The 26079-nt window shown below is 40.2% G+C and overlaps 1 protein-coding gene across 3 annotated transcripts in view; it reads right to left on the bottom strand.

The window, feature by feature from the left end:
* Positions 1–26079, bottom strand: part of LOC116320990 (nuclear factor 7, brain-like) — a 1074516-nt gene that overhangs the window by 963642 nt on the left and 84795 nt on the right. Inside the window, exons 3-4 of one of the 3 annotated variants that reach the window (XR_005611860.1) lie at positions 22206–22325; positions 20914–20972 (exon numbers count right to left, since the gene is read on the bottom strand). The exons of the other annotated variants lie outside the window; for them this stretch is intronic. The gene's annotated coding sequence lies outside the window, so the exon portion shown is untranslated. Of the gene's footprint in view, positions 1–20913; positions 20973–22205; positions 22326–26079 lie in introns of those variants that run through there. 3 annotated transcript variants of the gene reach the window in all.

The raw sequence follows: 26079 nt of genomic DNA, 5'->3' as shown, positions 1-26079 counted from the left end.
AAAATGAACTCTGAATTCAATGGGGAATGAATTCAGAGTTCATTCCTCATTGGCTAATGCAAATGTATTAGCAATGGTGTCACATGTGAGTACTTCCAGGATGTGGTCAGAAGCCTTTCTGCAGCGTTTTGAACAACCTGCAGATGTTATAGGGAGTTTTGCTTAGACATGTAAACAGTGAATTACAATAGTCCAAACGTGATGAAATGAATGCATGTATAACAATCTCCAGTTCAGTGCGAGATAAAACAGGACTTAATTTAGCAATGTTTCTTAAGTGATTAAAGCAAGATCGAACCAGAGATTTGACATGAACATCCAAAGTGAAAGCCGCGTCAAAAGTTACCCCTAGGTTCCTGATAGACGATTTCACAAATGTCTAAAGGGGACCAAGACACAGGTGAAAATCTTTCTAAAATAACAGGCCAAGAGGGGGTAGGAACTGACAATGCAGATGCTGATGGGGAAAACGTTTTTCTTTCATTACTAGTTTTTTCTAGGAAGAAAGAGAGAAATTTTTCATAATATTTATTTAAAGAAATATGGGCTTGGAACAACAGAAGAAACCAAAACAAAGAGAACGAAACAAAACACCAGGTGAGCCACTAGGCACAAGTGTCCAACAAAACAGTTCAGGAGGCCGAGCTCCGGGGGTCGACCCTGAGGGCAATAACATAGGAACCCAGGGTGAAAACGTCACCAGTCAGATGGATAGGGTGGCTCCTTGGATCCCCCAGCAGAGACAGATGGCTGGACAGGCCCCTTGAGTTCCCAGCGGAGACAGACGGCTCGGGCGGCCCCTTGGAGCTTCCAGACAGACAAATCACTGTAGCCAGCGTGACAAAACTCCTCCTCAGGAAAACCACAGCTGGCTCACGGAGTGAATGCTGTCTTCCTGGAGCTCTGTACATGGGGCCAGTACTGCTGGGTCCACTGAAAAACATTCCATAAAGTAAACTAGAGAAAACTAAACCAAAATCTGAACATGACACTAGAAACTAAACACTAGGAAACTAAAAAAACAAAGGTAACGGGAAACAGTAGCTTAATGATGACAAAAAAAAAAAAATTTGGAGCATGGCTCAAACACAGACAGCACATGGGAGTGGTGAGCAGACAACCCGACACTGACAGAGAGAAACACAGGGTAAAATACACTGACGGAAAACAAGGGAATGAGACACAGGAGGAGAGCACAGCTGGGAGTAATCAAACCTGACGAGACCAAGGGGAGGCTAGGCTAGAGACACAGCTGTGAGACACAGACATGAGACATGGGACTGTCAAAGTAAAATGACATGAACACCAGAAACACAATGGAACCACAGAGAACACCTAAATACTGGAAGGAGAAAAAAACACGAGAACTCTAAATATTAATAAACAGAAAACATAAACACAGAGTCACCAGACTCCAGAACATGAGAATTTATCCAGTATGTATTCATCTTTCTGCCAGAATTAATTTCAAAGCTATCTTAAAACACTTTCTTTACACTGTAGATTTAGACAGCAATGTAGTACATCAGCAGAGTAATGTTGTCATGGCCTGGGTCTAGGGACCCAGGGCTCATATATTTTAGTGTATGTTTATGTTTATATTTTCTGTGTGGTGTTTTGGTTTTCTCTCCATTTTCTCCATGTTTCTCCGTGTGAGCTTCCGGAGATTTTGGGCGTTTATCAATATGCGTACTTATGCGCACTTGCATTCTCGTGTACTCGTGATACGTCATCAGTCGGAGACCAAGTACTGTTCCAATTCGAAGTACGCATCACGCCGAGAACGCGAAAAAGTCCCGGATGTGTTCTCCATCCGCCCGTTTTATCGAGCATGCATCGGTGTAGACTTGGGACAGCTATATATCCCAGAATGCATTTCGTCCAAAACTCAACAGCGGACTCCTGGCACATCATCCCCCCCGCCATGGACTTCTCACTACTCAGGTTAAAGAAACCCCAGCAGCTGTCTATAGTATTGAGTGTCCACTAGAATAGAAATAAAAGCGTTCTAACATCTCACCTGCTTGTTTTTATTAAGGTATGTACACGTATGTACATGTACACTATTTATTTTTATTAATAGAGGTTTCACTACTGAGGTTAAAAACGATATATAAGTCACTTAGATCACTTCTAAATGTTAATGTTTGGTTTATTTCAGTGTTTTATTTGTTCCTGAGTAAACCGGTTTGGCTGTGATTAAAGTTAAGCTTCAAACTTTGCAGCCCACTTTCATCCCTAGCTGTCTAAAGCACATCTTGCTTAAGTTCTTAAATTTATTTTTGTTATTTTATAAAGTTATTTTTATAGACTTTTTAGGGTTATACTGCATTTTGACTTTTTATTATTATGTGGTACCCCAAATTTATCTTTTGGGCTTAGTGAAATGTGCATATATGGAAAGTTTTTGATCAGCTGGGCAGAAATAAGCTTCTTGTTTGTCTTGACTGCTGTGTCTTAAAGGACTAAACTGCCTACTCGTATCTTTTTGTCTGCCTGAGTTTCCTCCTATGGCCATATTTTATTTCAAGAGTTTGGTTGTTTGTCTGTTCCCTTTCATCACAGGCAGCTGAAATACTTTGATTATGTGAATTTGTCTGTTTATTGTTCCTCAGACATTTTCTCTCTATCTAAAGGTCCACAGCACAAATATAGACGCTCATGCAGGCTCATGTTATGACACTGATTTTATTCAGCTTTGTCTGTCTTGTCTTTGACACTGTGTTAAGTGTAAATATTTGCCATCATGCAACACATAATGGACCATCTTTGTCTATTGTTTAAATGTGTGATAATCTAAAATATTGAAGTGTGACAAAAATACAAAACAATAGGTAACCGGTAAGGTGGCAAACTCTTTTCACACCACTGTACATCACAGATACACACCTGGATCATATTGCAAATTATAAACATGATGTAGCTCTTATTGCTGTTTCAGGCATTCTCTCAGAATGATGGAGAAAATATTTTCTTTAAGAATTGGAAAGTATGTTGAATTTGTTTTACATTATATTTACGGGATTTGATTGATTGATTGATTGATTGATTGATTGATTGATTGAATTGAATTTATTTCAGTCAACAACAACAACAGATTATAATTTTACATAAAAGTACTCAAACAGTAACCGAAAAAGGAATAGGCTGAAGCCTTGTGGCTTATAATTATCCTATCCCTTACCCCCATAGAAATAATCAAATCCTTAACCAAGAAAATAAATAGCATTGATAAATAAGTTGTATAACAGTTAGAAAAGAAATCAATGATAAATCAAGAAATTAAATCAACACAAAAAAATTTTAACAAACCAAATTTCTATAACCTTGTATAATACAAATTTTTAAAATCTTCCTGAAGAATGACAAAGAAAAGCACATCTTCAGTTCATCATTAAGTCCATTCCATAATTTCACTCCCAAAACTGACAGACATCTATACTTAACATTGGTTCTCACTTTAGGTATTTCAAACTTATAAGACCCCCTCAAATCATATTTTCCATCTCTTAGTTGAAACATATTTAAAATACAAATTGGAACATTCTTTTTCATCACACGACATATCATTTCTAAAGTTTTCGAATATATAATGTCCATGAATTTTAACATAGATGATCCTACAAAAAACTGGTTGGTGGACTCCCTATATCCAACTTTATTTATTATTCTAATAGCTCTTTTTTGCAATTTAAATATTGAATCCAAATATGTTTTGTATGTGTTCCCCCAAATTTCTGCACAGTAGGTCATATAAGGCAAACAAAGGGAAGTATACAATAAATAAAGGCAGTTCTTATTCAAAAAATCTCTTGTTTTATAAAGAATAGAAATAGACTTGGATAATTTCCGTTTCACATGTTCTATGTGGGGCTTCCAACAAAGTTTATCATCAATAATTACTCCTAAAAATTTTGTCTCATATACTCTTTCAATTTCAACATTATTTAAATTCAATTTTACTTTAATATTACTTTTACTACCTCAAAATAACATAAATTTTGTTTTACTTTCATTTAGAGCTGGGCGATAAAACGATAACGATATGTATTGCGAAATAACTTTTTCTCGATAGAAAAATTAAACTATTGCGATAGGCCTCATCTCGCTTGTCCTCTTAAAAAAAAAGAAAAGAACAGCCAATCCAAATTAAGTAGCGCAGAGCCGAACCAATCACAGCCGCAGCGTCACGTCACATGACTTGTTACGTACAGCACAAGTGCCAAGGCGCACACGTGTATTTGTTTTTGCAGCCGTGCAGCCCAGGTAATGAAGGAAAGGAGTTTGCCGACTAGAGAAAAATCAACCGAGAGCGTGAGCGAAGGTTACCGAAGAAAAAACGATGATGGTTCCAATGCCGGAGAGGTTGTCGAACGGAAGGGCCACAGAAGTTCCAGAGTGTGAAGGTATTTCGCTATTTCAAGTCTGACAAAAACAGAGTAGCGCAAGACTGTAAATTGTGCCGAAAGCAAGTCTGAAATACAATAAAGCGGTGCATGCTCAATCTCTGACTGAAAGCGCTAATTGTCATTCGGCTTTTGTCAGACTAAAGTAACTGTTAAAACTGTTTGAAAAGCTAAGCTATACAACAAGGAGAGATTGAGAATTTCCTTTTAGTTCTCAGTTTATTTGATATTGACAAAAGTTAGTCAATTTTGTCTGTTCTTCTGTAAAACGACCTAAGATTTATTTTTAGAATTAATATTTTGTTTCTAAGTGGAATTGACAATTTAGTCTGTTTTGTTTGTTTCATTTTGAAACTTAAACGCTTTAGCGGCTGCCTTTTGTGTAGTTTGCAATATTTGCCTTTATTTATCTGAAACTGAAGTCTCATGTTCCTTAAGTACATCTACCCTATTGAACTTATTATGGGAAATAAATATTTTAATTAAAACAAGCTGCTAATTATTTCACATTTTACTTGTGAGCAACGGCACATTTAAATCCTATAAATATAGTTATTTGGCTTATATCGTGATATATATCGTTATCGCCTGAAATGAAAAAAACATATCGTGATATGAAAAAATCTCATATCGCCCAGCTCTACTTTCATTCAATGATAGCTTATTAAATGCAAACCATCTATTTAACTTCATGAGTTCTGTTTCCACTGTTTTCAGTAATTTGGATTTTGAATTAAACTGATGAATTTTATCAGGGTGTGATTGCAGTCGTAAAAAATGTAATTCAAGTTGTTACAGTCTAAATGAAACTATGAACCTGAGTAGTGTCATCATTTTCACTGATTTGATTTTTTCAAAAACAGACTTTGTCATTTTCATCTATTTAACTCTTCTGTCACGTTTAACTGCCATGGTAATTACACCATCTAGATTTTTCAGAACTTCTTTGAATCCCCCAGATTCTGATAGTGAACCATACATAATACCACACAATATTTCAATATAAAACATGAGAATTAGTCATTATCAGTCCTATAGAGATAAATTCAAATGCAATCAAACAGAATTCAAATATCATCAGCAGTGTTTGGGTCCAGAATGAGAGGAGTGTAGGAGACCATGTCCTTCATGTTGTTCCAGATGTTGAAGGTCAGGTTGCCCAGGTGTTTGGCCTGGTCTATCAGAGCTCCTGAGATAAGCTGTGGATCATCCAGCAGGGGCCAGCACTGGACTCTTTTCACTGCAGCGGGGGAGATATTTTGAGAGGGGCGAGATATCCAAAGTTGACACGATGGGCAGGAGGGTAGGCCAAGGAGCGAGGTGAGTGTGAAACCTTTGGCTTTCAGGAAGACCAGAGAAGTAGAGTGAAACGGGACCAGTGCTGCTGATAAGCATGATAGAAGATGAATCTGGAGGAAACTGGAAAAGAAAGCAACATTAACCCCAAAACAGGAAACCGTGAACATAGAACACAAGGAAGGCCAAATTACCACCAATGGTAGCAGGATGAACGGGCGGAAACTGGCAGGCAGTGCTGGTTTAAAAACCCTTCAGATGATGGCAAAACAGGACATGAATAGTACAGTGATTTGTTTTCCACCCTGACCTCCTCAAGCAGATCTCTGGCTCTCCTCACTTTCTTCTTTACCATTTGTGTAAGTCAGCAGAGGTTGCTGTCACAATGAAACAGAACTATGGATCCTAATAAACTGCAAACAGACAAAGCCTGTGCAGTGAAGTCCACAGAAGGACAGTGTCTAAAGTGTCTAAAGAGATGCTGCAAAACAAAACAAGAGACTAGAGCCTATCAGGAAAACCAGTGAGTGGACCTCTGATTAAAGAATTTCTACCAAACTACAACTGCAGCTGAACAAATGAGCTGTTGGTGGAACTTTACACTTTGAAATATTGAAAGAGTTAAAGGATGAGACAGCTCAGCACAGCATGTTATTAACTTCACACATGAAGTGGTTCAGTCCAGTCAGTCTTCAGTTTTGCAGTCACCATCCACATCCTGCTTCTTCAACTGGTCGTCACGGTAACTCTGGACTTTCCTCCAGCGAATCCTGAAGTCTGTCAGTCCTTCTGACAGCATGAGGCCTGACAGCTGGACAAAATGTGCAGATGATGAAAAACATGAAGCATAGTTTGAACTTGTGTCAAGTTTGTGTTTGTGACTGAACTGCTGACCTGCTGTGAAACCTGCTGCTGGATCTCTGTGCTGTGCATGTCTGCCTCTGACTGAAGCTTCATTTTCAGCACTGTTTGCTTTGTCACTGCTAAAAATGAACCACATATAACAACACAAACATTAGTGTTTTACATGATGACAGGATCTTACAGTGTTTGCATTCTGGACCTCACCTGTGAAACAGAAAAAAAAGACTCTGACGCCACAGAAGACATCAGCCCATTTCCCTGTCATTAAATTAAATGCGCCACAGTACTCATTTGAATTGTAGTTATCAGGCTGATAAGGCATCCAGTTAGTGAATGTGGAGGTTGTGTTGTCAGACCAGAAGGCCCAGGGATCCCTGTAGAGACCAATCCACACATACTGAACCCCTGATCCATTCAAAGTGAGCGTGATGTTGGATTTCTCCTCTTTGCTTCTTATACTGGTCAGGTCTGTGTGGTATGTCCTGCAGTACGACTGAGCCTCTGACCAGGAGCGGCTCTCCTTCACTAAGATGTAACTTGTATTTTTGGCTGTGAAAGATTAAAAAAAGGATGAATTTTGAAACACATTATGAATCTCATAAAATTATAGGGATAACTAGGGCAACAAATCTTTTTTCCTACCATTGTAACACAGGAAAGGGTAAGAATCTCCACAGGGTCTATCATCCATCTGTGTTTGTCCCTGAAGAGCCACACAGTATTCCTTTGCATTTACACAGTCTGGTTGGCCGTTAGCCCAGATCAAAAATTCATGTGTACTGCCAACATAAAACAGTTTTCCCTCCATGGACCACTTCCAACTGTAACGATCATTATAGAGCCCTAACCAAGCATCAGCACTGATCCTTGGTGTCATTGAGAAAAGCAGTTGGTTGATGTTGCTGTTGTAGATGGTGACCAAGTCAGTGAAGTGTTCTCTGCAGTAACTCTGAGCTTCAGTCCAGGTCATTTTCTGGTTCACAAAGTGGTGTTCTCTGGAGTGTGGAGGAAGAGTGGAAAGTCCTCCTGAGAAAAATGAAAAGGTTTCATTGTGGAAACTGGGCTGTTAGACGAATCACTGGAAAAGACTGAAAAATGTATACCCTTTAACTAGTCCTATTATATGGTATAATTCTGCTAAATGTTGATATAAAAAGAATGCACCCTCAGCACACACACACAAGCATACTCAGCTCTTTGCATTTGAAAGCATTCACATCCAACTCTTCAGCGTGCTTAGCAGAGCTCTTTCAGACCTCAGGACAATTAACAGTTTTGGTTTTTGGGGTTTTTTTTGGGGGGGGGGGTTTCCACACATATCACCATTCTTTAGCTCAGCTTTGTAGCCTCATTCACACAATACTTTCATCAGCATTTTACACACTTCCCTGAACTTCATCGTCTGTGCACCTTTAATCATTTATCCAAATAACAATTTTACACTTCATTTATACATTTACATGTTTATATATAACAAAACTGCCACTGACTCCCAAGATAAATTATTTCAATAACCATATCACATCTTCACTTCATCTTCAAAACCTTAGTACCGGTACACCTAACTTTTCGATTACTTTGAAAGCCTCTAAGGCCGAGGTTCGCCCACCCTGCTGGTCAATTGTAGCCGTTATCTGTCCGGGAAAGCGACCCGACTTCTAAGCCCTATGTTAATTTATAAGCGCTTCCCACAGCTCGACAGGAAGCCCCACTTTTTGGCGTATAAACTTATGCCTTAAAGGTTTACTTAAGGCTCACCTGTCAGCCACATCGAATGGTCACACCCGGGACCCCGCCCTGTCGGTCAAAAAGCGCGGTAAAAAAGTGGTGCTTGACCACTTAGTTTTTAACGGGTGCTCAAAATCCCGCCTGGACTAATCTGGATGCTGCCAGACCTGGTGATGCGTCCGCCACCAGGAGTCGCTGTCACACGCTGAGCAACCACGCTCCTAGGAATCGCCGTTCCTCCCTAAGAAATTTAAATAATTCTGGAAGCATCACTGTGGACTCTAACCGCCAGTTTATTATCTGATGCTCGGGTCCCACCCTATAATCAATGTGGGAATAAAATTCCCTGACCAAATGTCCTAATCTAATCTCTTTTCTTGGCTGACGTAACACACATAACACACCAACTTCAAACATACGTCACAACAACTTTGATCTTCACCCCAGGATTAATCACAATAAATTTTCTCAAATATCCTCAAACTTTACTTTTATTTATTCCATCCATCCATCCATCCATCTTCATCCACTTTATCCGAAGCCGGGTCGCGGGGGCAGCAGCCTAAGCAGAGAAGCCCACACCTCCCTCTCCCCAGCCACCTCCTCCAGCTTATCCGGGGGAACACCAAGGCGTTCCCAGGCCAGCCGAGAGATATAATCTCTCCAGCGTGTCATTGGGTCTGCCCCGGGGCCTCCTCCCGGTGGGAACACCTCACCCAGGAGGCGCCCAGGAGGCATCCTTGTCAGATGCCCGAACCACCTCAACTGGCTCCTTTCGATGTGGAGGAGCAGCGGCTCTACTCTGAGCCCCTCCCGGATGGCCGAACTTCTCACCCTATCTCTAAGGGAGAGGCCAGCCACCCTTTGGAGGAAGCTCATTTCTGCCGCTTGTATCCGCGATCTCGTTCTTTCGGTCACTACCCACAGCTCGTGGCCATAGATGAGGGTAGGGACGTAGATCGACCGGTAAATTGAGAGCTTCGCTTTTACACTCAGCTCCCTCTTCACCACTACAGACCGGTGCAGCGTCCGCATCACTGCAGTCGCAGCACCAATCCGTCTGTCAATCTCTGGCTCTCGGGCAGCCCTGGCGGAGCCCATCACCCACCGGGAACGAGTCTGACTTATTGCCGGCAATGCGAACCAAACTCTTGCAACGGTTGTATAGGGATCGAATGGCCATTAGCAATGGGCCAGACACCCCATACTCCCGCAACAGCTCCCACAGGACACCCCGAGGGACACGGTCGAATGCCTTCTCCAAGTCCACAAAACACATGTAGACTGGTTGGGCAAACTCTCATGCACCCTCATGTATCCTTGAGAGGATAAAGAGCTGGTCCAGTGTTCCGCGACCAGGACGAAAACCGCATTGTTCCACCTGTATCCGAGGTTCGACTAGCGGACGAACTCTGCTTTCCAGCACCCTGGCATAGACTTTCCCAGGGAGGCTGAGGAGTGTGATCCCCCTGTAGTTGGAACACACCCTCTGGTCTCCCTTCTTAAAGATGGGGACCACCACCCCGGTCTGCCAGTCCAGGGGTACTGCCCCTGATCTCCACGCAACATTGTAGAGGTGTGTCAACCAGGACAGCCCTACAACGTCAACGTATTTATCCCAAATTACCCAAAATTATCATGGACATGTCACCTGAAATCTACTTAACAGATTTTATCATTTAGTTTAATTTCCCCACTACTGAGCCAATTTGACGGTCACGATCACCAACTCAGCGGACAAATAATTTAGAATTCATCCAATATGCACAATTTTGAACAGGCTTGGGTTGTTCTTATTTTCTTCAATCAGTGATGAATAGTAAGAGGTTCTGGCTTTGCGGAGGGCTTTCTTATAAAGGAACAAACTATTTCTCCAGGCTAAATGATGATCTTCTAAATTTGTGACACGCCATTTCCTCTCCAGCTTACGAGTTATCTGCTTTAGTGTACATGTTTGAGAATTATACCACGGAATCAAGTACTTCTGATTTGAGGCCTTAGTTTTCACAGGAGCTACAGTATCCAGAGTCGTACGTAGTGAGGAGGTAAAATTATTAACAAGATGATCGACCTCTGTTGGAATAGCGTTCAGGTAGCTGCTCGGCTCTATGTTGGTACAGGCCATTGAAGATGATAACAGTGGGTGGATTATATTCTTAAACTTAGTTACAGCACTTTCAGAAAGACATCTACTGTGATAAAGTCTACTCTCCACTGCTGTGTAATCAATTATTGTAAATGTGAATGTTATCAGGAAATGATCAGACAGCAGAGGGTTTTCAGGAAACACTGTTAAATGTTCAATTTCTATGCCATATGTTAAAACAAGATCTAAGGTGTGATTAAAGTGGTGGGTGGGTTCTTTTACATTTTGAGAGAAGCCAATTGAGTCTAATAACAGATTAAATGCCATGTTGAGGCTGTCATTTTTAGCATCTACATGGATGTTAAAATCACCCACAATAATTATTTTATCTGAGCTGAGCACTAAATCAGATAAAAAGTCTGAGAAATCAGAGAGAAACTCTGTGTAAGGCCCAGGTGGACGATAGATGATAACAAGTAAGACTGGTTTCTGAGTTTTACAGCTGGGGTGGACGAGGTTTATGGAACGCCAGGACTGCCATAATGAATTACTTAAACCATTAAATAATTAATTAAATGTGTCAATAATTAATTAAAATGGGAATTAATTAATTAAATAAATAGTTATGACACATGTAATTAATTAATTATTGACACATTTAATTAATTATTTATGTATTTCATATTTTAATTAATTATTGACACATTTAATTAATTAATTATTGACACATTTAATTAATTATTTATGTATTTCACATTTTAATTAATTATTGACACATTTAATTAATTATTTCATGATATATTTATTTATTTCATTTTGGCAGTCCTGGCGCCTGGCTCTCATCATGAATTAATTTTATCTGTCAGCCTCACCCATCAGACTCACGGGGCGGGGTTAACGCTGCCCATGCAGCTTCTCTAACATTTGATTGGTTGCCGTGTAATGTAAGTCATAACAGGTCGATCCTAGATAATCGATTGCTTCTGTAGACTTGAGGCAGCCAGGTATCCCAGAATGCGTTTCAAATCACAGGCAGCAATGGTGGTGGTGTAGTTTTAAAATACCCCGTTTTTCTGTCACCAACTACACTTTTAACAGTGTTTTAGCCGCGAATGTCGCGCCGTAATCTTCACATGTCTGGTCAGGTTGTCAGCATAGAACATGTTTGCAAAAGTGCTCAGATGTTTTCAGAGATTTCAGTAGCTCTGCTAACAGTCAGCATGCAGAGTGCACCGAGGGGGTTACGTCAACCGGTTTGTTTACATATTCCACTCTCCGTGTTCCACATGTTGCATTCACAGATTCTCATTTTCACCGAACGATCGTCTCTTTCCGCCTGGTCTTGTGTGTCTGTGCTTCTGTAACATAAAGAATGAGCTGACATGTTTCTCAGGACACCAGCGATCAGCTCAACAGACCGTCAGTTTACCTGCATGCATCCTCCTCCTCACCTGTCAGCTGTTTAACACCTGCTGCTAATTCAAGAAACACGCCCACATTACCTGGTGATCGTCACAGTTTAACTGGGCAGCCGGTGCTCGATATAACGCAATGTCAGCGCATTTTTCTGCATAAGATAAGTAAATATAGTATTTCTCCCGAGCGCAGAGTTGCTGATTCCTTACAGAGCACTTTATAGGCGAACCCACTTTATCAGCGGCTGATGTCCAATCACCGCACACAGCTTTGAAACCTCACCTGAGTTTTAGCTCTCAGTGGTTAAATGCTGGACTTAATTCACTCATGTTTTGTCTGTCGGGTCACGTTTACTTCGCTGTTTTATTTACAACTGAGCAAATCGGTTTGGCTGAGGCTAAAGTTACATTTCATAACTGCATAGTTTTACAGATTTTTAATGGTTCACTGGCATATGTGTTAGACTGAACCATTCGCTTTTCTTTATCTGGTGTGTTTTGGATTTAACAGTGAATTTTGAGATTAAACTGACTTTTAAAATGTTTTTATACAAAGAGGAAAGAGAAGGCGCATTTCCACCGAGAGGAGCAGAGTTTCCAACTACATGTTCATAATGCAGACTGCAACCTGGACAGAAATATTATATCATCTGTTTTTTAAAAGTTATTCAACTGTATTCTAAGCAGTTGAATAACTTTTAAAAAACTTTTAAAAAACTTTTAAAAAACTTCTATGCATCAGCTATCTGTTAGAATTTTTAGAGTTTACTTAACTAAAAATAAATGAGGTTAACATATAATTTGTGTGATTTCTCCCTCTCTCTCTCTCTCTCTCTCTCTCTTTTTATTCATTTATTTATTTTTTTTGCTTTTTCGGTCATGTTATGTTTAACTGTCAAAGGTTTGTTACAAACTATGAAACACATCGTGCAGACTTCTGGATGTTAGAAGAAAACTAATACTGCTCATGAATGAGACTAAAGGCAGGAAGGTGTCCTTTAAAACTAAACATGTTAATAGGACCTCCCTATTTATATCGTAGTTTATGATACAGCACGTGTATTTCAGTAATAGCCTACTGATTTCAGTGCAGTGGTGAACAGTCACACAGCTCACATGGGCGTTATCTGTGATACTCCTTAACTATAATTTATCCAAGTTAACGTCAGTTAACCATTCAGACAGTTCTTTTGCAATGAAAAACATAAACACCTATGCTGCGTAATGTTTACATTATAGCCGCTTATGCAGTAACCATGGTAACCACGGACTCTGGATCGACGGAGGTCAGACAACAATTTTACATGTATGATCTTAAAACAGGACACAGCCACTATCCGTTCTGGCCTCATATCAAATGTGAACGCAGACTGAGTCTATGTTTGACATTTGCTTTATATCTAATCTTCCTCTCAAACATTTAAACAGCAGCGAGTCTGCAGCTGAGGGAATACAAACTCAAATTGTCGGAACAGGTTCGATCGTGGATTCATTTGGTAATTTATTAAATGTATAACTGTTAGTCTAATCTGCTGCTGAGTCTCTTACACTGATGAAAATGCAGATAACACAGATCACGAACACCTGTTCAACCAATCACTTTCATTCCACTTTGATCTGCGACAAACTGACGGTTCATCTCTGTTACAGTGTTGCGTTAGACTGCTATATTTTTGTGTTCTTTATGCTGTAGATTTTCACGTCTCTGGAATAGTTGGCAGTATTAAGGATGCTTTTCTGTAAAATCATATTGATATGACCCGTGACATATTCGCAGATGACAGTTAGATAGCTGGGAAACTCTGTGTTAACTCAGAGATCTGAAGATATCGTGGAGATGCTGATCTTGCTCCGTGGTGTACAGGGCCGTTTACCCTCATGATTAATATTCACAATAAAAATATTAGCCGAACATCATGAAGTCTGTATGTGTTTCATAGTGTCGAACAACCTTTGTACAGTTAAAGCCAGCAGTTACTACATGGCGAAACACCAACGTTTTCTTTTTTATACGTTTATACACAGGTCACGCTGATTACTGAACAGAAACCCAAAGATCAGCTGTTAATCGAATTTATTTGCTCTCTCTCCTCCTTAAACATGTTTTTAATGTTAGTTATAATTCAGAATTGGCGACTGAAACACGTAGGACACATAAGAACATCAGGAAATAAACCCCGATAAATATAACCTCAGTAAAAGAAGTCAGTGTCAGCGGGGTTATTACAGCTGTGTACGGGGCCCGCGCTTTGTCGGCGGTAACAACAGCTCGATTGCTTGCGAGGCGAGCGGGTCTATCCCACGCTTTGCCGTGAGACCGGGCAGACATCTCCGAAATCATCAAGCACTTTTGCAAAGAGGCTGTATCTTGACAAACCGACCACACATATGAAGATTAAACCACTACATTCTCGGCTAAAAAATATTAAAACGGTATTTGGTGACACACAAACAGGGTTTTTCAAAGTTCAGTTCTGCCGGTTGTTGTGGGCTAAAACAATGGCCACCAGGCCAAAGCAATGGTTTTGAGTCGATCAGCGTTAACCCCGCCCCTGAGTTTGATGGGTGAGGCTGACAGATAAAATTAATTCATGATGAGAGCCAGGCGCCAGGACTGCCAAAATGAAATAAATAAATATATCATGAAATAATTAATTAAATGTGTCAATAATTAATTAAAATGTGAAATACACAAATAATTAATTAAATGTGTCAATAATTAATTAATTAAATGTGTCAATAATTAATTAAAATGTGAAATACATAAATAATTAATTAAATGTGTCAATAATTAATTAATTACATGTGTCATAACTATGTATTTAATTAATTAATTCCCATTTTAATTAATTATTGCCACATTTAATTAATTATTTAATGGTGTATTTAAGTAATTCATTATGGCAGTCCTGGCGTTCCATAGAGGTTAAGCGTCAGGCTTTCAAATGAATTAAAAGTCTGTCTTGGTCTTTGGTTGATTAATAGGCTGGTGTGAAAAATTGCTGCCACACCGCCCCCTCGGCCTGTGCTTCGAGGTTTCTGGTAGTTAGAATGACTCGGGGGTGTTGATTCATTTAAACTAACATAGTCATCCTGCTGCAACCAGGTTTCTGTAAGGCAGAGTAAATCGATTTGTTGATCAATTATTAAGTCATGTACAAGACTTGGAGGAGAGAGACCTAATATTTAATAATCCACATTTCATTGTTTTACTCTTTGGTTCAGATGTGGATACTGTATTGTTCTTTGTGATTTTTAATGTTTAAATTGTTTATTGCTGGTTTTTAGTTTGTTTTTTGTCTGTTTGGGAGCTGACACAGTCTCAATGGACAAGGGTTTTTTGGGGGGGGTAGCAGGAGGAGAAAAGCTTCAGAGAGGCGTGTAAGACTGCAACTCTGCTTCCTGGTCCCAACTCTGGATAGTCATATTTTGGGGGGTTTAATAAATTGGTCCATATTTCTAGAAATGAGAGCTGCTCCATCCAAAGTGGGATGGATGCCGTCTCTCCTAACAAGACCAGGTTTCCTCCAGAAGGTTTGCCAATTATCTATGAAGCCCACATCATTTCTGGGACACCACTCAGACAGCCAGCAATTTAAGGAGAACATGCAGCTAAACATGTCACTCCTGGTCTGATTGGGGAGGGGACCAGAGAAAACTACAGAGTCCGACATTGTTTTGGCAAAGTTACACACCGATTCAATATTGATTTTAGTGACCTCCGATTGGCGTAACCGGGTGTCATTACTGCCGACGTGAATTATAATTTTACTGCATTTACGTTTACCCTTAGCCAGCAGTTTTAAATTTCCCTCAGTGTCGCCTGCTCTGGCCCCTGGAAGACAATTGACTATGGTTGCTGGTGTCTCTAGCTTCACATGTCTGAGAACAGAATCGCCAATTACCAGAATTTGATTCCCGGCGGGTGTGTTGTTGAGTGGGGAAAAGCGGTTAGGCATATGAACAGGTTTGTGGTGTACCTGGGGCTTCTGTTTAAGACTATTTTTCCTCCTCACCGTCACCCAGTCAGCTTCTTTTCCCAGCTACTCAGGACAATCTGCCAGGGGACAGCTAGCGGGGACTATGCTACCTTCAGCTGCATCGGCTACAGGGACCTGGGTAACTACTGGTTTACCAAGGGTGCAAAGCCGAGTCTCCAATTCAGTGATCTTGGCCCTCAGAGCCAAAAGTAGGCAACATTTATTACAAGTGTCATTACTGCTAAAGGAGGCAGCGGAGTAACTAAACCTCCGACACAATGAGCAGGAAAGTGGAGGAGAGACAGGTTGATAGCGAGATGGCTACAAGCTAAGCTAGCGGATTCCTAAGGACACAGTGAGTAAATACCGTGACTATAAATTAGTGAGTGAATACAAGGAGAGTGTGCTTCGGATGAAGCATGTGAGGATTACATTATGAAATAAAAAGTTATCGATAAGTTTTTAATTAAATTCGCTATGCAGATAAGCTTCTCAAAAACATCACTGTGTATTGGAACAGAAAGTGATACTTTACCGCAGAAAGAGCAAACACCAAGTGATAATGCCACCCAAAAGAGAGGACAACATCAGATTATCGCCAGGTTATCTCCTAGTCCTAATTCACAGGATGATTTACCACAAATCGTCTCTACAATTCATAACCATCTTTATAGAAACTGTTGCTCACTGTACTGTACTTTGTGACCCAAATAATCAGTTTAACTTTATATTTTTAAGGATCGGCCAGCAACTTTTGGTGTGTAGTAGTTACGTTTAAAAGCTATCTATTATTTTAGTTACAACTCGGTATTTTTTTAGGTGTTTTGAAAAAAATCTACAGGTTTTTTGGGCAGGTAAAAACAGATGATTTGTTTTCTTGACAGTTTTGAGGCCAGTGAACCCAAGTGACAAATAGAGTGGTTCATTTTAAAGCGTTTTCATTGTGGACGTTTTAGACTTCAGCTAAACTTTTATGTACCTGCTTTGGGAGCCTTCTTTTTGAATAAAGCCACCTGTTGAATAAGACGTATGTGAAGTTCGGTGTAGAAAGTGTTGGGCTTGCTCTGTTTGAATTCCTTTAATGGTTGGAGCTCTGAGTACACCTACACTAAACAATAGAGCAAAAACTGAAATACAGCAAACATACTTACTCAGTTGAAAATGAACTGACCTATGATAAAATGACAGTTATAGCGCTTCTCCATACAATGATTTTGTTAAATAACAATAACAATGAATATTAATAATAATATAATGGATTTATATTATCTTTACTTTAATTGCAGCAACATATTCCCCCCAAAAAGTTCAGCCATTTCTGTACATGGCCATATCACTAAAGGTTAACTTGACTGTACTTTAACCATCTCATGTCACTTACCTAACAATTACTCCTGCCCTTCTTTATCAGTTCTGAATACTTCATTAACTCCTTCGCCTTACATTTTAAAAGATTAGACTTCATTATAATGTCTGTAAACCATGATAAGCATTGTATCAAAAAATAGAAAAAATCAAATACCTCACTATCTATAGTTTAAAAACTTAGCTCTCTATCTCAGCTACCGCTGTGAACTCAGTCAGCTAACTTAATGAAGTGTCTGCATTAGCTTATTAGCTGTTAGCTTATTAAGTATTGGTGCTTTTGAGAATTGGATTTCTGGATTATTAAAGAAATTACTTGGAAAACATAGAAATCTAAAGAAAATTGGCATACTTACTGTGATACAAATAATAGTGGTTTTGCTGATGTTCCTAGGCCTTGAATAACTCTTTGCTCCCGCCCACTCACATTTCAAAAGTAAACAACTGCATTAAAAAATTGGCGGACCTCCGTATGTGACAGGAAATTACCTCACTAGTTGAGTTTTTATTAGAAGAAATACACTTAAGGCATTACATAACTAAATAAAATGGTCAGTTGACTCCTTTTAAAGCTCCATTAAATACAGGCTTTTTACACACAAAAAAAAAAAAAAAAAACATAAGTTCATTACAGTAAATGTATCATTTTTTGTCATAAATTGTTTTTAAAATGTTTATGTAATGTTTGAAAATGGAAATAAAAACAAGAGCGACTAAAGCTATTTGTTAAACTTTGTGCATAATGTTAGTGCAAGAACCTGTGAGCAACTGACAAAACACAAGATCTTTCCTCAAAAAGACATAACAGAAACTCTTTTCTGTTCGCGGTTAAATTGACCCCACAAATCGAAACCTTCCAAAGATTATCTATTTTGCATATTAAGTACCTGCTACTTAAAAATATCATTTAATTTCACTTAGTTATTTCAGTTATATCGCGATCAAGTTGATCAAAAACAATGAGTTGTCATAAAAGTCAAATAAAAGAAAATGTTAGATGAATATAGGCTGTAGTTCAAATGTTTAAGATATTAATATTACTGACCTGAGAGCAGCAGGATGAGCAGTAAACAAGTTTCTTCCATTCTTTGCTTCTGTATAACAGAATTATTATTGTACCATAATTATTATCAAAGATTTTTATCATTTAAGGTTACTTATCTCCAGTTTAGGAAGTTGCTTAATATATAATTTAGTGTGCATATCCATAATAATCATATCCAATACTTTCTGAATATCTAAAAGTCTATTGTGTCTTTAAATAATGGTTTAAATGATCATTTACAAGTTTTTAAGTTTTGTCATAAATAAATTAATGATGCGTAACTTACCTGACAGCTTATCTTATCATCTGCTGACTGAGGCTGACTTTTAACAAGGTCTTTATTTGAACTCTTAATATATTTTACTGTCAAATGAGGAAACCAGAAGGGAGTGAACTTTCTGTAGAAAGTGAAGACTTGTGGTGTTAGTAATGGTATGGTAATAAACATGGTCTAAAAAATGTTAATTAATGTTATTATCGCAGCCATGTAGTTAAACAAATGCTGTAAACACATTTTTATCTAAACTATTACACTATTATTGCATGTTCTGAACTTTGATCAAATGTAAAACCAGTTTATTAATTATCACCTTACCTCCTCTAATTCAGGCCTATCTGTAATTTTTAAAAAGGTAACAAGTGGACTCGCAGGTATGTTCTAAGACACCTGTGGGCCAACAGGTTTTGTGAGTCTATACAGTCTACAAAAGGTTTGGCAGTTGCACCCAAGTGTTAAAATGTATTTAACATTTTTCTATGATATATTGACCAACAAAGTTTATTATAATGCTCATGTTTCAAAGACTTGTAGTTCTGGAAGTGATGCTGCTCCCAAAACTAAATATAGTGGTATTTTTGGTCATGTGTCCATACCTGTGCTTCTCTAAAAGAAAAAACCATATCTGGAGGTTACACAAAGGTGATTCAACTTCACCAACATGCAAATCATTAAGGAAATCAAGCTGTTAAAGCAAGAAAAAAAACCCACAAATAAGCTCAGACACATTTCTAGGAACCGACAACCTGGGTGTTAGACTCCATTAATCTTTCCTACGTGTTACTGTGCTTCTCATTTGTCTGTATCATTCAGGGCACTGCACAATGTATTAGGAGGGAATTCATTTTCTGTTCCCTGATAAAGAAATACCACGTTTAAAGTAGAGGAACTGATTGCATGCTAATAGATATGATAAATGTATAGTTTAAACTAGAAGAAATCTACTGTTTTAGCATTGTGGGAAAACTGGATACAGTTACATTATCAGGCAAAGGCTAGGCCATAGCCCCTATATTTCTCTTTGTTTAACTACTTATGTCCAGTATTACGTAGGTCGATCAAAGCTCTGACAGCAAAGAACACCTTGTGCATATCTGAAAGCCCAGGTGCATCTGACAGATTAGCATTCAATTCCCTGGGATGTGATAAACACGCAGATGAATGTGCATTAATTTGTTTTTATTTGCTTATCAAACACAACAAGGAGCTAACACAGAGCTCAAGTACATGCGCAATATTTGGAAGTCCTTGTTCTGACAAATACTTTACATTTTAAACATCAGCCAAGTGAACAAGCAGAGTCGCTGTTTTCAGTAACTGAGGCCACTGATCAGTGGTCTTCAGATCAATGGCCTTGATCAATGGTCATGAGAATTTGCATATTAATGATGAAGGAACTGACCTCACAGCCAATTATTCATTCAGTGGTAGTTTCAGTCATTATGCAAATGTACTGTTTATAAGGTTAGGGAAACCTGTAGTCAGCTGAGACTGAAGAAGTAACTTGGATGAGTGACAAAACTTTTCTCCCACTGAAAGCGCTACGTCCAGATGAAAAGAATCAACCTTTTGGGAGTAACCATGCCTTTTTCAGTGATATCAGAGTCATTACAGTAATCCTAGGCATGATCTCACAGCAGCCGCGCAAAGTCAAGGGTTGAAGGTTGTGAGAAAGAGAGTCAGTCAGTGTGATGTAGCTCTACAGAAAGCTGACATTTTACTGAACATTTGGGCTGTTTTAACCGTGTTTTTTCAAATCAAATCAGATCACTTTTATTGTCACATGAAATGTGCAGGTACACTGGTACAGCACATGCGAGTGAAATTCTTGTGTGCAAGCTCCACAAGCAACAGAGGTGTACAAAATGCAATACAATAACAAAAGAACAAGCAAAATATAAGGATGGGTAAATTTTTTATTGGTGTGTTTATGATGTGTTGATTTCTGTGTTATTTACCGAGATTTTGATGTTGCACCCTGCCTGGGATTACTGTAATGACTGTAATGCCTATGACCTGAGGCTGAATGGGCTAAAGTCTGTGGTTCAAAATCACCCTCAGTGCACTTTTTTCTCTGCTGTGCTCAAGATGATCTCAGCTGTTTGACTGTTGGTAGGAGAGAAATATCTGATGTGTTTCATAAATACTAAATGTTAGAGAAGGATTTCAAAATGAGATCACAGTTACTTCCCCACCAGAAATCTCTGCCTGTGAACACAGACCCTAAATTCAATTCAATTCAATTCAATTCAATTTTATTTATATAGCGCCAAATCACAACAAAAGTCGCCTCAAGGCGCTTTATATTGTACAATAGATCGCACAATAATAAATACAGAGAAAACCCCAACAATCATATCATATGACCCCTATGAGCAAGCACTTTGGCGACAGTGGGAAGGAAAACTCCCTTTAACAGGAAGAAACTTCCGGCAGAACCAGGCTCAAGGAGGGGCGGCCATCTGCTGCGACCGGTTGGGGTGAAGAAGGAAAACAGGATGAAAGACATGCTGTGGAAGAGAGACAGAAATTAATAACAGATATGATTCGATGCAGAGAGGTCTATTAACACATAGTGAGTGGCTGGAAAGGAAAAACTCAATGCATCATGGGAATCCCGGCAGCCACGTCTATTGCAGCATAACTAAGGGAGGATTCAGGGTCACCTGGTCCAGCCCTAACTATATGCTTTAGAAAAAGGAAAGTTTTAAGCCTAATCTTGAAAGTAGAGATAGTGTCTGTCTCCCGAATCCAAACTGGAAGCTGGTTCCACAGAAGAGGGTCCTGAAAACTGAAGGCTCTCCCTCCCATTCTACTTTTAAATACTCTAGGAACAACAAGTAGGCCTGCAGAGCGAGAGCGAAGTGCTCTAATAGGGTGATATGGTACTACAAGGTCATTAAGGTAAGATGGGGCCTGATTATTTAAGACCTTGTATGTGAGGAGCAGGATTTTGAATTCAATTCTGGATTTAACAGGAAGCCAATGAAGGGAAGCCAAAACAGGAGAAATATGTTCTCTCTTCCTAGTCCCTGTCAGTACTCTTGCTGCAGCATTTTGGATTAGCTGAAGACTAATCTGTCTGATCACAACAGACAAGACAAGATAGGTGACAAGAGGCTAGGGGAAGAACAGGCATGAGACCCTGTGTGTTTGTACATGATTGCACACTTGTGTTCTCAGTACCTTTCCCCATGCAACAGTATATCCTTAGTAAGTCCTTAAGTAATTCGTCCATCAAGTTCCACCTGATCTTTGTAGAATATTAGCTCAACTTTTCCTTAGATTTTCAGAGTTGTTTGGTTCACACGTTATCTTTAAAGTCTGGGTGAATGTGTCGCTGGTTTGCTCCTCCATCTCAACGATTGAGCCTGGTCAGGATGTCATCAGTGTAAAATTCTAAAAGAAATGGTTCTTTGTTTTTTCAAAGCTAAAAATAAAATGAATAAAACTACAATGTTTAATGTTGAGAAAACTAATGTGGAAAATGACTTTAATAGATGCATAGACTGTTTCTACCACTGAAAGCCAGCAAGAAAGAACAGAGCTAGACTTTGATCTACTGTGGATTATCAGTAATACATTTCCTGTAATACATGTAGAGTTACATGTGTGCTCAAAAGACCACTATCTAAACATCAGTGCTTTTAACAACAACCTAACCACATTCAGATGCAATATAAGCAGTTTATTACTAAAATAAAAATCTATGACTTGAAAATCAGTCGTTACAATAAACTAACCTTGTTTTCATAGAGTATGTGATCAGGTTTACATCATGACACCAGCTGCTCTGGATCATCACCATCTTGTATCCTCATCCAATTTCAGTCAGTGGAGACTTGCTTTTCTTGGAGTTTCATCTACCAACAAAAACAAAACAAACAAACAAACCCATTCATGGTCCTAAAAGAATAACCATTACCTGCTGCTATGCTATCTTTTAACTAATTATAACAACCATCTGATTTAGGTTAGGCCACAGAAGAGTCTGAAACTTTAGACTCAGATTCCTCCTGGTCTCTCAGGTGATGCATAAACATGTAATAATAATGATAATGGATTGCATTTATATAGCGCTTTTCTAGGCACCCAAAGCGCCTGTAGGGTCCTGACAGGGTTTTGAACAAAGGTTGTTTTCATGACTGACTTCAGTATTGTTGCTTTTAAGATGGGCAGACCACAACACCAAACTAGTGCCACTATGATAATGACCAGTAAAACCCAGAACCCAGAAGACACGCAAGAATGGAATTTCCTTTAAAGAGGTTCAAAGCATCGTTTGTGTTGTTGTTGTCCTTTTATCCTCCAGTCACCTTTGCATCTGCGTTCACCTTCATAAGACTGCTTTGAATTTCCTCCAAATTATCCCTAATTCGCCCTAGTCAAATTACCTGTGCCTCCTGACTCTGAGGTCAAATAAGTACAACATCCTTCAGCTATTATCGCACACACTCCTTCCTGTACTCTAGGTAATGCTTCAAATGCTGCTCTATTGTCATTAACAATCCTCCAGATTAAATCAAGCTCACTATCAAGTGATTGTAAAGCTTTGGCAGTGTAATTTTACCCTGAGGCTATAAGGTACAGATTTCTGTATTGTAATTCCCTGTTCCAATGTGAGAGCAGAGAATTAGCTCTGTATGAGCAAACACTTGAAAATTATCTGGTAATGCAAAGTATCTTGTGGCCAAATCTACTGGGTCTAATCGCATGCGTGCATGTGTGTTTGTTTAGTTCATTTCCTAAAGCAGGCCAGCAGTTCCTGCAGCACCTCACCTGGTGTTCTCTGCAAATGCATCTGCTCCACTTGTTGCAGGTAGTAGAAGACCTCTTTTTTAGGCCTGTGTAGAACCAGCACAGACCTCTCCTTCTGGTCCAGCTAATGGGGGCAGTAACAGTATTGCTGTTTTCTGTGAGAATGTTGGTTTTGCTAAGAATCCATTATTTATTCTCATTAACATGACAAACTGGAACCTAAAACCTAAAACATCATTTTACTTCCTTCATATGATTTATCAAATTACACATCTTCAAATTGGCAACAGGAGAATAAAACCGACTCTCTGACTTAAAAGTAACTGCTCGGGGTGGGTTTCAAAAATTGATTTTCCAATTCAAATCGATTTTCCATCCATCCATCCATTTTCTTCTGCTTATCCGGGGCCGAGTCGCGGGGGCAACAAGGTGTTTCCAGGCCAGCCGAGAGATATAATCTCTTCAGTGTGTCCTGGGTCTGCCCTGGGGCCTCCTCCCGGTGGGACATGCACGGAAACCTCGTATAGGAGGCGCCCAGGAGGCATCCTTGTCAGATGCCCGAACCACCTCAACTGGCTCCTTTCGATGTGGAGGAGCAGCGGCTCTACTCTGAGCCCCTCCCGGATGGCTGAACTTCTCACCCTATCTCTAAGGGAGAGGCCAGCCACCCTTCAGAGGAATCCCAATTGATCAAATCGATTTTAATTTGAATAATGCGATACCGATTCATTAAATCCTGAATAGATCTTTAAATATAAATGTATTTTGCCAGAAACACCAGAATCTCAGGTTAAAGCTGAAAAAACTATTTCAATAAGCACAAAATAGCTAAAACAGCAAATAAGAGCAGATTCCGCACCCAGCGTGGCTCATACACAGATAAACCGCCGGTGCTGAAAGCCGACATCTGACAGATTCTGATGCTGCAGGTTTTGTCACTCTCTGACCAAAGCTCACTGCACCAGCAGTCTAAAGAAGATCTGAACTATTGTCTAAGGAGCTTGGAAAGAAAAGCGTCTGGACTTCTTTAAGTTGCTTGAAGACGTTTCACCTCTCATCCGAGAAGCTTCTTCAGTTCTAAGGGTCAAATGGTGGAGAGTCCCAGATTTAAACCCAGTGGGAGTTGCCCCCCAAAGAGGGACAAAGGACCCCCTGATGATCCTCTACCTAATCACATGAGCAGAGGTGTGAAAGTCGGCGTGGATCCCAATCAGCCAGGGTTTCGGGTGAGCTCATTGTTAAATCTGTTGTAATCAATCCAGGCAGAGCACAGGTTGGTCAGCCTGGTCTTGCAGTCTCGGCTGATTGCTCGGTCTACCATTAGCTGGTGTTGTGTGCCCCTGGTGTTCTTGCCAATCCCTTTCTGTGCCCCAATGATGTATTCACCCATGTGCCTGTTCATCTTAGCCACAATGATGCCTAACAGGAGTTTCCATGTGGTACTGAGGCAGGATATTGGCCAGTAGTTGGATGGGACCGGACGCTTCGGTGGGATGATGATCAGGACTGTCCGGCCTTCGGTTAGCCATTCTGGGTGTCTCTCAACAACTAGCAGCTGGTTCATTTGTGCTGCCAGACACTCATGGAGTGCAGTCAGCTTTTTCAGCCAGTAGGTATGAACCCTGTCAAGACCTGGAACTGTCCAACTCTTCATACTGGAGACCCTTTCTTGGATCTCTGTCACTGTGATGCTTACTGGACCCCGTTCAGGGAGGTTACTGTGGTCTGTTCTGAGATCTACTAGCCACTGAGCATTGCTATTATGGGTTTTGCCCTTCTCCCATATGCTCTTCCAGTATTACTCCATTTCTAGCCTTTATTGTGCTGTTCTGATATTGTTCCCCTGCCACGGAGAGTACACCTTTGCTGGTTCCATGGAGAACAGCTGGTTGATTCTACTGGTTCAGTCTCTCTGATCTATCTCTTCAAGCGGCTGGTCAAGGCTGTGACTCATTGCTTAGCAGTTTCCACTTAGCTTGCTATACTTCTTAGGCAGCTTCTTTATCACACCTTTCTGAAGCTCCAATGGTTGGGTAATCGCCTTCTGTGCTACCTTGATCTTAGCCCCTAGTCTCCTTCTCCATGGAGGGTACTGCTCCTTGTGGCTGTTCAACTTGTAGGCAAGCATCTCACTGATCACGCCTACCATGGTATAGATTACTTTGTTAGTTTTGGTAGTGGCAGCAGTGGGTATCGTCTAGTAGATCCTCTGAGGGTACTTCAAGTAGTCTTGGTAACCAGCTATGTATACACCCAGCGCGCCCCTGCGGGCGGTTTATCCTTCAAGCTCGGGTCCTCTACCAGAGGCCTGGGAGCTTGAGGGTCCTGTGCAGTATCTTAGCTGTTCCCAGGACTGCGCTCTTCTGGACAGAGATCTCCGATGTTGTTCCCGGGATCTGCTGGAGCCACTCGCTTAGCTTGGGAGTCACCGCACCTAGTGCTCCGATTACCACTAGGACCACCGTTACCTTCACCCTCCACATCCTCTCGAGCTCTTCTCTGAGCCCTTGGTATTTCTCCAGCTTCTCGTGTTCCTTCTTCCTGATATTGCTGTCATTCGGAACCGCTACATCGATCACTACAGCCGTCTTCTTCTGTTTGTCTACCACCACTATGTCTGGTTGGTTAGCCACCACCATTTTGTCCGTCTGTATCTGGAAGTCCCACAGGATCTTAGCTCGGTCATTCTCCATCACCCGTGGGGGCATCTCCCATTTTGACCTCGGGACTTCCAGGTTATACTCGGCACAGATGTTCCTGTACACTATGCCGGCCACTTGGTTATGGCGTTCCATGTATGCCTTGCCTGCTAGCATCTTGCACCCTGCTGTTATGTGCTGGATTGTCTCAGGGGCATCT

Source organism: Oreochromis aureus, linkage group 3 (assembly GCF_013358895.1).
Source record: "Oreochromis aureus strain Israel breed Guangdong linkage group 3, ZZ_aureus, whole genome shotgun sequence".
Classification (NCBI taxonomy): domain Eukaryota; kingdom Metazoa; phylum Chordata; class Actinopteri; order Cichliformes; family Cichlidae; genus Oreochromis; species Oreochromis aureus.
This window is presented reverse-complemented; position numbering and strand designations above follow the sequence as displayed.